The sequence below is a fragment of the Mesoplodon bidens genome (genome assembly GCF_964165515.1).
Source record: "Mesoplodon bidens genome assembly, chromosome: Y".
NCBI lineage: Eukaryota > Metazoa > Chordata > Mammalia > Artiodactyla > Ziphiidae > Mesoplodon > Mesoplodon bidens.
Genome location: NC_138180.1, coordinates 44,472,879 through 44,485,290, shown reverse-complemented (window position 1 = coordinate 44,485,290; position 12,412 = coordinate 44,472,879). Strand labels below are relative to the sequence as shown.

The following is a 12,412-nucleotide window of genomic DNA, read 5'->3' as shown; positions in this document are numbered from 1 at the left end:
AATACTTAATGTATCCCTTTTCTATGATACAAAGTATATACTTCCCCCAAAGTACGTGTTGATTACATATTATATTTTAGGTCTCTAAAGGAAATCGAAAGAGAAAAACAATTCCTTCGCAACCCGTAACACCCCTGCTGAAACTCCTGAGGCGTCTAAAAGGGAAGAAAAAGGACTGGGCGGAAAAGACAGCAGGGTAAGCGTCCAGGTCGCCCGGGGTGGGCGCATCGGTGGGCGGCCGCTACCGGAGAAATCCGGGTCAAGGCCGCGGTGGAACCTCGGCCTCAAGCTTTCCCCCAGACCTCGACCCTCACGGACGCTCCTGATTGGGCGGCCCTGGGAGCCCGGAAGTGACGCCACGCCGGGCTTCCCGGCCTCCAGGCGGAGCCCGGGCGTGTCTCTTCCCACGCCCCGCCCCTCGGGGCACCAAAACAAGAAAGCGGCGGCCGGGGCGGGGCCTGCGGACGGCCGACGCCACGCAGAGGGCGGGTCCTGCGCTCGGGGCTTCTTCGGTTGGGTGGTCAGTTACGGATGTTGGCGACTGATCGCAGGCCCGCACTTCCGTTCTCGGCCGACTGTTGAGTTGAGGCACGGAGGCGGAGGCTGGTTAGCGGCCGGGGGGAGGCCGAGACGGGTGAGGAGAGCATTGAACTCACGGCTGCTGGCCCGGTGAGCGTGGGAGTGCGCACGGTGTAACCGTCGCAGCGTGTGAGGCCCGGGCGGGTGGGGTAGGGGCGGCGTGAGCTCGGCCGCGTCCCTCAGGACAGTTGCGGCGCCCATTGGGGCGCCCTCCGGTCCTCTCCCTTCGCGTCGTCTGCAGTGCCGTCCCGTGTGAGCTCTTCTGAGTCTGGGCGCTGCGTAGTTTCTGTGGGACTGAGTGGGGTGTCTCACTACAGAAAGTCTCTGTCCGCTCGGCGCCCCCTGCTTTCTCCTGCTGGGGTTCGTGCCTTTGGAGAGTGTGCCCCTCCCGAGTGGCCACCTGAGCCCTCCCTGCCCCACCTGAAGGCGATGGAGCGCTGACAGCCAGCCAGAGGGCCCTTTGCCGTCCTCCCCACCTTCCAGGAGCGACGATGTGCCAAGACCTGTGTGGCCCAGAAGGAATCGGGCCCGAGGCTCGAAGGAAGAAGAACCCTTGGCTGGTCAAAGCGGCAGAGGTGTTAGCTACTGACGATCGTAGGGCTGAACTCACCTGCTAATTGTGGGACTTAATGACAAAGTGCCTCGCTGTCCCCAGCGTGGGGACGAGGTCCCCCGTGGAGCCACTCCCCCTGTGGAGTCAGAATGGCAGTTGCACTGTTTCTTCATTCCTTGTTAGATCCACAGGCATGTTGTCTAACCTCTGGGAGCTTGAGCCCTGTCATCAAATGGTAATATTTGGTGGTTCTTTATAAGGATTGTTGTGAAGCCCAGGTGAGAGAGCGAGTCTAAAAACCACTTCCTCAGTTTTGTTTTGTTTTGCTTTTTCAGAAATGTTGGGGGCCAGAGTCTGGTTATATATGAATGCAGATCCTCACCCATTCTCAAATAAACCCAGGAATCTCGACTGAAAGGATGGCTTCGCTGTAGGCCATTACCCCAGGTAATTATTTGTTTTTTTTAAATTTTAAATGTTTACATGTTTTATTATTTATTTGGTTGCATTGGGTCTTAGTTGCAGCAGGCGGGCTCCTTAGTTGTGGCATGCGAACTCTTAGTTGTGGCATGCATGTTGGATCTAGTTCCCAGACCCAGGGATCGAACCTGGGCCCCATGCATTGGCAGCGCGGAGTCTTAACCAGTGTGCCACCAGGGAAGTGTCGGCAGATATTTGTTAAATAGACATTTAAGACTTTTTTTTCAGGCACTTAATATGTGCCAAGCACTGAGAAGTAAGACAAAAGAAAAAAAAAATACAGAACGGATCCTTGCCCCCTAACACACGCAGAATTGCTGAGGATGGAGCTTGTAGGTGGGAGACAGATAAGTAAACAGCTCAGCCTAACATGGTAAATGCAGTGATAGAGACCATGTACAAAGTCCTGAGGGGATAGAGAAAAAAGTCATCAAAGACACATTGGAAGGGAGGGAATGAGTCAGACAAGCCTCCAGGCATGATGATGCTCAGAGGTAGTTCTCAAATCTGGCTCCTCCCACCCCCGCCCCCCGAAATATTTACTTATTTATTTATTTTGGCTGTGCTGGGTCTTAGTTGTGGCTTGCGAACTCTCAGTGGCGGCATGCATGTGGGATCTAGTTCCCAGACCAGGGCTCGAACCCCGGCCCACTGCATTGGGAGTGCAGAGTCTTACCCCCTGGACCACCAGGGATGTCCCTCAAATCTGGCTTTTTATCAGACGTACTGGTGGAGTCTTTTTTAGAACGCATCTGAATTTTCTCAGTGGTATCTCACCATGTGCCTTTGCTAATTTTTTTTGCCAAGTTCCTTTGGTGAGTCTGAGGCACATCCAGGGTTAAGAAGCAGGCAAAGGTATGAAGAGTAGGTGTCCAAGGCAGATGGAAGAGCTTCCATAAAGGCAGGTAATGCCAAACACCAGGAAGCATTTTAGGAAGTGCAAGTGAGGGGGAATGTCAAGAGATGATGCTGAAGCCAGGTCATGGAGAGCCTTGTGTGGTGAGGTCAGAAATTTTAATTTTATCGGCCAAAGGTAGAGGAGTCATTTGTGCTTTTAGAGTCTGGTTTTGGCTTTGGCCTTTGGCAGCACTTTGGAGGAAGAATTGATGGTGGATCAAACAAGAGGCAGATCATTTAGGTTTCTTCTGTAATCCAGACAAATAATGAAAATGTATTGAACTAAGGAAATGGCAGTCTCACTGAGAGTAAAGTACAGAGGTAATCAAGGTGGTAGACTCTATAGAACTTGTAGAGATGGGGGCTAAGGGAGGATAGCATAGGAGAATTCACAGGTTACTGGTTTGAAAAGTGAAGTCATGGTAATACCGTGGATACAGAGAATACAGGACAGATAACACATTGACGGGAAGGACTTTGTTCTGTTCTGGTCCTGTTTTCTTTGAGGCAACTGTCAAGTGAGTATAGATTCACTGTACAGTTGGATATTGAGTACGGTCAGCCTTCCATATCTTTGGGTTTCCCATGTGTGGATATAGAGGGCCAACTGTGTTCCCTGTACTCCACTATTTTATGGAAGGGACTTGAGCATCTGCAGATTTTGGTATGCATGGGGGGTACTCCTGGAACCAATCCCCTGCAGAAACTGAAGGGCAGCTGTATATCTTTGTGGAATTCTAGGCTAGGCTATCATTTATTGAGTAGCTGAAACACAAACATGGCATTGAGTTTTACCTACGTTCTCAGTCTTTGGGGAAGCTTCATTATAAATAGTAGTTGAAGAAATAGGTTGAATTGTCACCCACAAAGAGGATATTGAATGAAGGGTTAGAGTCCTGAGGACAAACCTTTGGAAATGTTGATATGAAGCAGGGGGAAAAGGAACAGATGATTATGGGGGCTGGGTAGAGGAAGTGAGAGAAGAATGGTGTGTTGTCGTAGCTAAGGAATACATGCTTAGCAGTTTCATATGCTTTAGAGGAGTCCATTAAAGAACCTACTGGATTTGGTATTAAAGAGATTATTAGGGACTTTTGTGAAAACATTCAGTGAAACATAAGGTAGAAGCCAGAGTGCAAAGGAGCTAAAGAAGTGAATCTAAATTATTTTTTCAAGGGGAGTTCCCTGGTGGTCCAGTGGTTAGGACTCGGCGCTTTCACAGCCGTGGCCCGGGTTCAATCCCTTGTCAGAGATCTAAACTAAGATCCCTCGAGCCGCTCAGCGTGGCCGAGGAAAAAAATAAATAAAAGCAATTGTGAAGAAGTTTAAAATAAATAAATTTTCAAAAAGTTTAGCTAGGAAGGATAGAAGAAAGTGATTGTTATTTGAAGTTTCTGGCCAGCTATTATTGATAAATGATATCCCCTGGATAAGTCAATAGAAAATTACAGTTATACCTCTGGTGAAGCATCCTATGTTATTGGCAAAAATACTATCTCTCTGATGCACAGGAGCCGCTCTTACTTCTGTCATGCAGCTTGAGGATTCCCTGGACTCCCCCATTTGTGGTTCAGTAATGATTCCAAGCAGTAAAAACACTGATGAACTTAACAAAACTGTCCTCCAGAAGAACTGAATTGTACAAAAATTTGCAAGATTCATAGTCATCTACCAGCAGTTTTCCCTTAAAAGAAAAATTTCAGTATACCCTGTTGAGATTTTTTTGGGCTTAGCTATCAGGCCAATGATGATTTTAGTTTTAGGAACATAACCACACCCACTTATGGCCTTTGAGAGGAACTATGGAAACATGTTTCTATTGTTGATTTGCTGTAGCACTGTTCTCTCTGTTTTCTAAATTCCATGGCACTTATCTGTTATATGGCAGTACCTCCTATCTACTTTGAGAACATTTAGTTTGCTTTCTGGAATGTGGAAGTAAGCCAGCTCTCTGAGTGAGTGAAATAAAAAGCAGCCTCCATAATTTTTTTTTTACTAGAAAGTTTATTTTGCTAACTAACTTCTCTGTTAATAATTATTTTAAAGTATACAACATTTTGGGCTTCCCCGGAGGCGCAGTGGTTGAGAGTCCACCTGCCGACGCAGGGGACACTGGTTTGTGCCCCAGTCCTGGAAGATCCCACATGCTGCACGGAGCGGCTAGGCCCGTGAGCCATGGCCGCTGAGCCTGCGCGTCCGGAGCCTGTGCTCTGCGACGAGAGAGGCCACAGCAGTGAGAGGCCCGTGTACCGCAAAAAAAAAAAAAAAATGTATACAACATTTTATTTGTACTTCAGTACCTTGATTTTTTCAAAGTTGCAGTTGACTGCAGTCTTGTTTCCTGCTCAAGTCAAGCTTGAAACAACTGATGTTTGAGAAATCTTCCCTGAGTTTCATTTTCTGTCCTTGCATTGTCTAGAAGGGTGAAACTTGTTGAATTAGATTACATCACTGGAAAAACACAGCTTCTGCAGACTTTTAACTTCCTGGTATTATATTACTGGTTTTTCAAGTATGAGAAGTTCTTTGAGTGAAATTTATATTCTTCAGAAACATAGTGTCTATTCTGTTACTTCATATTCCCTAGTTTGCAGCACCCTTAAAAAATGTAATTGAATTAGAATTAGTGTTAGGAAAGGGCAGGACTCTCCAGCTGAACTAGCATATTACTTTTTTAATTTTTCACACAAGGACTGTGTAACTCATGCTATTTTTCTGCTCTACTTTTCAGGAAGCTCCTAAATTAGGCCTTATTGAAATTAAATTTCTTGTACATAAGTTTTGATTTCTCTCCCTTTCTAAATTGCCTTCTAAAATGTCTTTTTCTTTATACTTTAATGTTGAAAGCTGTCCTGCATTCTTTTCAGAAGCCTGAAGAAAGTATACAGTTAATATTTAATAAATTTTAAAAATCAGTTCACAAGACAAATACATGTTTTTGATTGTACAGAAACTATAAATACTGTCAAGATGTGATCAGTTTCCCATTAGCAGAGCTTATTATGCACTCTGAATTTTTGGGTGGTAATGCATTCAAAAATGTAACATTGTCAAGTTTCTGTACCCAAGTATTCAATGACTTGGGTCATGTTTCTTAACCTTTTATTGTCCCTTCTCCCTCTCTGAAAGGAAATGTTTAAGACATTTCTTTCCTATGAATTTCCCATGAATTTTAATCCCACCAATATATATTATATACTTCTTTACGTAATGTCCATATACCTGTGCTTTATATGTAAAAAGAGTAGGATGTGTTCCACTAACCAGTTTTCATCTCCTTGAGGATGATGTCACTCCTGATGAGAATGCATGGATTAGGATCATCCAGTTAGGCAATGAACTTCATTGGGTTTACAGTTGGGTTTGTAACTTTTTTCCCATCAGGCTGATATACATTCATTAGATAATGAAGGTCAAGTTTTCAAGACCGGTTTTGTTGGGTAATTTCCTGGCCCAATTCCCAATAAAATGTTTCCATATGATAGAACACTTGGTTTGATTTCCCTTGGGTGTGGTTTTCTCCATTTTTGTCAAAGACTGGCTAATAGCTGTTTGGCTAATACATTGAGTTTGTCTGATGTTTTTGGCATGAATAGACTGGGGTTGTGGGTTTGGGGAAGCATACTGCAGAGTTGAAGTTCCTGCCTCATCACATTGTGTCAGGGGTTACCAACACGACTTAACCACTGGTGATGTTAACCTTGATCACTTGGTTTGAGGTTGTGTTTGCCAGGTGTCTCCACCATAAGTGTGATTTTCACTTTACATCCTTTCTTATTTGGAAGTGTTTCACCAAGTCCAGCCCTCGCTCAAGATAGGGTGGGATTAAGCTCCACTTCCTGGAATGGGGAGTATCTGTATATATTATTTGCAATTCTTCCATAAGGAAAGTTTGTTCCTTCCCCCACATTTGTTTATTCATGCATTTGTATCAGTATGGATTCATGTATATTTATACTGTGGGTTATAATCCAATATTACATTATTTTGTTACTCAGATTGTTTCAGCTTTGGCCGCTGGGAGCTCTTCAGGTTGGTGTCTATTATGTCCCTTTGACATGCCCCCATCCTTTTGTGTTTTGTGCACTTTGTTTCTGTTCCGGGCTTCCCTGGTGGCTCAGTGGTTGAGAGTCTGCCTGCCAGTGCAAGGGACACGGGTTCGAGCCCTGGTCCTGGAAGATCCCACATGCTGTGGAGCAACTGGGCCTGTGCGCCACAACTACTGAGCCTGCGCTACAGAGCCTGCAGGCCACAACTACTGAGCCTGTGCTCTAGAGCCTGAGAGCCACAACTACTGAGACCGCATGCCACAACTACTGAGGCCCACGCACCTAGAGCCCGTACTCCACGAGAGAGGCCACCGCAATGAGAAGCCCACACGCCACAACAATGAGTGGCCTCTGCTTGCTGCAGCTGGAGAAAGCCAGCACGCAGCAACGAAGACCCAACACAGCCAAAAATAAATAAATTAACATTAAAAAAAAGTCCCCCACTATTATTGTGTTACTGTTGATTTCCGCTTTTATAGCTGTTAGCAGTTGCCTTACATATTGAGGTGCTCCTATTTTGGGTGCATATATATTTATAATTGTTATATCTTCTTCTTGGGTTGATCCCTTGATCATTGTGTAACATCCTTCCTTGTCTCTTGTAACATTCTTTATTTTAAAGTCTATTTTATCTGATATGAGTATTGGTACTCCAGCTTTCTTTTGATTTCCATTTGCCTGGAATATCTTTTTCCATCCCCTCGCTTTCAGTCTGTAACTGTTCCTAGGTCTGAAGTGGGTCTCTTGTAGGCAGCATATATATGGGTCTTGTTTTTGTATGCATTCAGCGAGCCTGTGTCTTTTGGTTGGAGCATTTAATCCATTCATGTTCAAGGTAATTATTGATATGTATGTTCCTATTACCATTTTCTTAATGGGTATGGGTTTGTTTTTGTAGGTCGTTTTCTTTTGTGTTTCCCACTTAGAGAAGTTTCTTTAGCATTTGTTGTAGAGCTGGTTTGGTGGTGCTGAATTCTCTTTGCTTTTGCTTGTATGTAAAGCTTTTGATTTCTCCGTTGAATGTGAATGAGCTCCTTGCCAGGTAGAGTAATCTTGGTTGTAGGTTCTTCCCTTTCATCACTTTAAATATATCGTGCCACTCCCTTCTGGCTTGTAGAGTTTCTGCTGAGAAATCAGCTGTTAACCTTATGGGACTTCCCTTGTATGTTACGTGTCGTTTTTCCCTTGTTGTTTTCAGTAATGTTTCTTTGTCTTTAATTTTTTGTCAATTTGAGTACTATGTGTCTTGGCGTGTTTGTCCTTGGGTTTATCCTGCCTGGGATTCTCTGCGCTTCCTGGACTTGGGTGGCTATTTCCTTTCCCATGTTAGGGAAGTTTTCGTCCATCATCTCTTCAAATATTTCCTTGGGTCCTTTCTCTCTCTCTTCTCCTTCTGGGACCCCTATAATGTGAATGGTGTTGCGTTTAATGTTGTCCCAGAGGTCTCTTAGGCTGTCATCATTTCTTTTCATTCTTTTTTTCTTTATTCTGTTCCACATCAGGTGAATTCTACCGTTCTGTCTTCCAGATCACCTATCCGTTCTTCTGACTCAGTTACTCTGCTGTTGATTCCTTCTAGTGTATTTTTCATTTCAGTTATTGTATTGTTCATCTCTGTTTGTTCTTTAATTCTTCTAGGTGTTTTTTCTTTTAATTCTTGTAGGGCTTTGTTAAACCTTTCTTGCATCTTCTCGATCTTTGCCTCCATTCTTTTTCCAAGGTCCTGGGTCATCTTCACTGTCATTTTCCTGAATTCTTTTTCTGGAAGGTTGCCTATCTGCACTTCATTTAGTTGTTTTTCTGGGGTTTTATTTTGTTCCTTCATCTGGTACAAAGCACTCTCTGCCTTTTCATTTTGTCTGTCTTTCTGTGAATAGGGTTTTCCTTCCCCAGGCTGCAGAATTGTAGTTCTCCTTGCTTCTGCTGTCTGCCCTCTGGTGGCTGAGGCTACCTAAGAGGCTTGTGCAGGCTTCCTGATGGGAGGGACAGGTGGTGGGTAGAGCTGGGTGTTGCTCTGGTGGGCAGGGCTCAGTCAAACTTTAATCTGCTTATCTGCTGATGGGTGGGGTTGCATTCCCTCCCTGCTGGTTGTTTGGCCTTAGGCGACCTAGCACTGGAGCCTACCTGGCTCTTTGGTGGGGCTAATGGCGGACTCTGGAAGGGCTCCCACCGAGGAGTACTTCCCAGAACTTCTGCCACCAGCGTCCTTGTCCCCACGGTGAGCCACAGCCACCTCCCCTCCTGCCTCTGCAGGAGACCCTCCAACACTAGCAGGCAGGTCTGGTTCAGTCTCCTATGGGGTCACTGCTCCTTCCCCTGGGTCCCAGTGCTCACACTACTTTGTGTGTGCCCTGCAAGAGTGGAGTCTCTGTTTCCCCCAGTCCTGTCAAATTCCTGCAATCAAATCCTGCTAGCCTTCAAAGTCTGATTCTTCAGGAATTCTTCCTCCCGTTGCCGGACCCCCAGGTTGGGAAGCCTGACATTGGGCTCAGAACCTTCACTCTAGTGGGTGGACTTTGTGGTATAAGTGTTCTCCAGTTTGTGAGTCACCAGCCCAGCAATTATGGTATTTGATTTTATTGTGATTGCGCCCCTCGTCATTGCAGCTTCTCCTTTGTCTTTGGATGTGGGGTATCTTTTTTGGTGAGTTCTAGTGTCTTCCGGTTGATGATTGTTCAGCAGTTAGTTGTGGTTCCGGTGCTCTCGCAAGAGGGAGTGAGTGCACATCCTGTACTCCGCCATCTTGAACCAATCTCTGAAATTAATTTCATTTAACCCTTTTTACTTGAGTTTGGATGGTGGAGGCTCTGATGGTAGTATAAAACCCCAAATTGGAGACAGTTGAAAACTGTAAGTTTCAAACTTAGTAGGAATAGGTTTGTAGCTATTATATTTGCAGCCATTACAGTTTATACTGCCTTGACGAGCAGTGAGTTATGGGCAGCAGTTCATACACACATGTGCAAATTCATGTGTATATATACTTCCAAACCAAGAGAAAATTCTTCTCTATATGAGTTTTTGTTATTGGTATGGACTAATATTTGGGGATTTCTAAGGTTTCCAGGGATTTCGGGAGCAGGGCCTCAGGGAATGTGAAAGGTTTCCTGAGCTTTTCACTTGACTCCAGTACATGATTAGAACACTCCAAAATCTGTACTTTGAAAACATTGATAATTCTATGTCTCTGTATATAATTTCCCATCAGTACTGTATAGTTTTGAGCCGGCTTTATAACACAGCTGTATGTTGCCTTATGATGTTTATTACTAACTGCTTTCATTTCATTATTTTTCATGTGTCACAGGTAAAGTTTTTACGAGTAAGCTCAGATTGAGTTTAGCCAGTGATTGATAAGCTGGCCAGCAGAATGTTCTGGATGTGGTCGAGGCACATTGTAAGTTGAAGACATGATCACTAGTAGGAAATGTACCCATTCTCCACCAGAATAGGCCTGAAGTGTTGTGTGTTTTTTTTTTTTTTCTTTAGTCTTTCCATGTCTTCTTTTCTGGATACAGGTACAGAATGAGCACATGTTGTTGGTGTACACCAGGTGGTATTTCCACCATTGACTTCCTGCAACGCTATGCATCCAAGACCCACTCCAGTGAATTTCAAACAGCTGATGAAGACCTCTGCTACTGCTTAGAATGTGTGGCGGAATACCACAAAGCAAGGGATGAATTGCCATTCTTACATAAGGTACTTTACATTAATTGGGCAGTATTTTTCAGATCTTGATAACTAGGAAGAGAATAAATTTAAACTCTGTTGGAAGCATTCAGGGAACTGAAAACGTGATTTAAACTGTGAATGCTAATATACGTGTAGCATGTAACTCATAGCCTGGTAGATAGTAGGTGCTGAATAAATGCTTATTGATTGATGGAATTGAATTGAAATCTAAAGCAGAATTTTATAATCCTCCACTTTTAGACATTTTGATGTGAAACAGTTTCATGAAATGAAGTGACGTATGGGGTTTTTTTGGGTTCATGTTTTAATGTCGTTGTGTTTGACTTTCTTAACAGCCAGGTATCTGAATGGCTTGGGTTATTCTTTTATTGACTAATAGTTCTTTTTTTCCCCCCTCTTCATTTTTTAATGTTAAGTGCTATAAATCAATAAAGACAAACATTTTTTTCATTCACAGGAACCAAAGTGAAACATATAATTTTAAATATGTGGCTTTGAATATTGGTTTATTATATTTATCTGATGAGAAATGGAATACAGACCATAGAGTTACGTATAATAATATAGAAGAGAGGAGGGGATGATAAGTTATGAACATTTTGAGGAAAACTTTATGTTTACAAAGTTGCCTAGCAATGAAGCTAACCAATGCCTTTATGCTAAAGCTGATGTTTCAAGGTAATTACCTATGGCTGGAACGTAGGAGGGAAGTCAGTGAAGGCCCAGCTTGTGTAAAGAAGCTCCAACTTCTCATTTCCTTTTCAATAGAGTATAGTTGACAGTGCTGTTGATAACAAAACTCTGCAAGAGCAATGTTGTAAACATCTCATGCTCTATGTACTCATGTTCATGTATCATAAAAGCCACTTTTATGTTCAGTGACTGTTTTCTTTAAATCTAATATAATTTTTTTTTTTTTTATTTGGTACGCATGCCTCTCACTGTTGTGGCCTCTCCCGTTGCTGAGCACAGGCTCCGGACGCGCAGGCTCAGCAGCCACGGCTCACGGGCCCAGCAGCTTTGCGGCATGTGGCATCTTCCCGGACCGGGGCACGAACCCGTGTCCCCTGCATCGGCAAGCGGACTCTCAACCGCTGTGCCACCAGGGAAGCCCTGGTACTTCTTTAAACTTCTGAATTTTTATGCTTAGGAAAAGGCTTTCTAGAAGGATCGTCACATCCAGTATATTTTGTTGCTAATAAGATATAAAGCACACTGCCCATTTTACTTTTCCTGTAGGTTTTATGGGAATTAGAAACCTCACGTCTCATAAATCACTTTGAAAAGGCCATGAAGGGAGAAATTGGAGACGATGACGAGTTATATATAGTAGACAACAATGGAGAGGCACAGCTGTTTGACCTTACTGGCCAAGACTTTAAAAATAAGCTTCGAGTTGCTCTTCTTGAAATACTGAAATATCCTTATTTGCTTTTACATGAGCGTGTTAGTGAGTATCTTGGGTGTTTCACAGTTGTATCATTTTTATATTTTAAGAATTGTAAGAATTTGGGTTTATCTATATTGAAAATCTGTTTCTTAAACATATACTTAGGATACTTTTTTTTCCAAACGTTTTATTTTGAGCATTTCCAAACCTAGAAAAGTGAATTACACAGTGAATACCATATACACACCACATAGATTGTACAGCTGCTGATATCTTGCTGTATTTGCTTTATCACATATTTATTCTTCTATCCATTCAATTAATTTTCATTCTTGGAATTTGTCTGTAGCAGGGTTTTTCATACTTGGAACTGTTGACATTTTGGACTGGATAAATCTTGGTGCGTGAGGGACATGCTGTTTATTGTAGGATGTTTAGCAGCATCCCTGGCCTCTCTCCACTAGATGCTGGTAGTGACTTGCTCTCCCCATTACCCTAGTTGTGACAAGCAAAATTGTCTCCAGATATTGCCAAACGTCCCTTGGGAGTTGGGGGTCAGGGCCAGTGGGGGACAAAATCGCCAGGTTGAGAACCACTGGTCTGTAGTAGTTTTCAGTAATCACAATGGCATAGCATATTATGTCTGTCTAGATTTTGGGCATTTATATTTGCATTTCTTAATATGAATCTCTTGAAGACATTTTCCTGATCTGTCAAATCTAACGAAATAACAGTACCTTTAAGGCACCCACTACTGTATCTAGTCCA

At 43.4% G+C, this 12,412-nt stretch overlaps 1 long non-coding RNA gene across 1 annotated transcript; it reads left to right on the top strand.

Annotated features, from left to right (window-relative positions):
* Positions 1-1,493: 1,493 nt before the first annotated feature.
* Positions 1,494-11,620, top strand: LOC308609712. The gene is made up of 3 exons (XR_014014334.1): positions 1,494-1,579; positions 10,077-10,260; positions 11,494-11,620. It is a non-coding gene; the product is annotated as an uncharacterized lncRNA (long non-coding RNA).
* Positions 11,621-12,412: the final 792 nt, after the last annotated feature.